The sequence below is a fragment of the Trachymyrmex septentrionalis genome, unplaced genomic scaffold (genome assembly GCF_001594115.1).
Source record: "Trachymyrmex septentrionalis isolate Tsep2-gDNA-1 unplaced genomic scaffold, Tsep1.0 scaffold66, whole genome shotgun sequence".
NCBI classification, from domain to species: Eukaryota; Metazoa; Arthropoda; class Insecta; order Hymenoptera; family Formicidae; genus Trachymyrmex; species Trachymyrmex septentrionalis.
In genome coordinates this window covers 954,156-955,043 of record NW_017305843.1, presented here as the reverse complement: position 1 = coordinate 955,043, position 888 = coordinate 954,156, and positions in this window count along the sequence as shown.

Sequence of the window (888 nt, the reverse complement as noted above, 5' to 3'; positions counted from 1 at the left end):
CAAATAGATAGGTAATGCTCAGCTTTAATGCTCGCAAAAAAATTAATATTAAAAAAACTAATATTATAAGCTTAACAAAAGTCCAGTAGATCCCGTTGTCTTCGATAGTAACACGATGGTGACCACGTCGTTATGGACTCGCAATCAGTCGCGTCGTGAAAACAGACGATAAAACCGTATTCGAAACGAGCAAGGTTTAAACACCCGATCAGACGACAGCGGTCACACGAATTGCAAGATTAGCTCGGAAGCGAGTCGGCTATTATTCGGGTGTTTAACGTTAAAAGACGTAAACGTCGGAAAGCGTACTCGAGACTCGAGTATGCCTCTTTAACATAGACGAAGAGGAGTGTTCGGAGACATCGGACGGTCGACGCGGCGCCGGTCTGCGCATTTCGTAAATATTTGGTGGTGATATCGTTGCAGACGGCAGAGTGCAACGGCGGGAAAAGCCGGACCGCGGTGATATACTCGTGAGAAAAAAGCAGCCAAGCGAAAGGTGCTAATCCGCGGTGCTTTTCGGAAAAAATTAAACGAGCACCAGCGAGGAATAAGGCAGAAGTCCGCGCGACTGTAATGATGATAGGAGAGGGAAATTGTGAGAATGTAACGAAATTTACGTGTGCGGATTTAGAAACAAAAAGTAGTGAAAGAACTGTGAGTACGTTTCCCCAAAAATATAAAAACTTTACGCACATATCACGTAATATTACACGAGAAGAATGGTTTGCTAAAAATTTAGTGTCACAAATACCGATTTGAAAATAATTTTGTTAAACTATCGAAGTAATTATGTGAAACATTTCAACGTTGATGACAATATTACAAATAATTTTAATATTATACCGACTAATTTTGTCTTATATTATATGATTATTTTGATAGCCA